Raw genomic sequence first — 1,108 nt, forward strand, 5'->3', positions numbered from 1 at the left:
AAACAGCGAAAGGCTGTCCACAGTCCGCTTCGGTAGCTGCACGGAAGCGAGGACAATCAGTCTACTTTCAGCACACGCGCTCTCAACCAATACATATTTGCGAGAAAGGGGCTCCTATATTACCCATTGCGAGAAATGTGTCCACAAATTACACCTCATTATCCCCATGTGTTTATGAGCCGCACTCTACGGCCTGTATTCCGTGTTATGACAAAAATAGTTTGTGCAGTGTCAGTAGCCTAAACAAAAACAGGAAATTGAAGTCATCACATCAACTATCATATATCATAAATTGAAAGAATAAAACTGAAACTGTACTTCATAATACTCGCACTGCAAACTTTTTTATGTGTGATTCATTTCAATTTCCTATCTGTTCCAGGGTAGAAATATGCTGTTCAGTTGGTAAACACAGATTATTTAGCAAATTTGCTAAGAATTTTTGCCTCCAACATATGTCCTATTGGTCATGCACATTTCTATCTATCAAATATGGTCGAAACATCACAAGTCGATTGGAATCATTTAAAAGTTAAACTAGCCTCTCCACATAGGGGAATGCCGTAGGAATTTGAGAATGTAATAATACACAATCATTTGGTGCATAAACTTCCTGGCTATAGGCATGTAATGAAAAGCTCAAATGTATTACACGGCTTTGTCTTTTCGTAGCAATTTCATTCACTGCTTTATTAAGCAATGTACGTTTTTTTTTTTATTTTAGCGCGTGAGTCCAAAAACACATAGCAACTTATACCAAAGCGATATAAGTTTCAAAAGCTTGTTAATTAGGTGTCATTTGAGCAAATAAAACGAGAGACTTTCATGCACAGACAAAATAAGCGGCTAAGAGGAACAACAGTCCGAGACGCGCGAAAAGAATATCGTCTACATGAGTAATAAGATGAAACGTTCGCGCGCACTTCCGGAAATGCTGGGCTACGATCACCAGCTTCGCTGTTTCAAGCGTTGCGCGGCCGAGTGCAAGGTTTTTATTAGCAATATGTGTGATATTATTGAACCGGGATACAATTTGTGGATGATTGTGTGTACTGTGTGCAAGGGCATCTAATGAGTCATTGTTTTTATTGGCGGCCGACTTGAAGCG

The sequence above is a fragment of the Dermacentor silvarum genome, chromosome 8 (assembly GCF_013339745.2).
Source record: "Dermacentor silvarum isolate Dsil-2018 chromosome 8, BIME_Dsil_1.4, whole genome shotgun sequence".
Lineage (NCBI taxonomy): Eukaryota > Metazoa > Arthropoda > Arachnida > Ixodida > Ixodidae > Dermacentor > Dermacentor silvarum.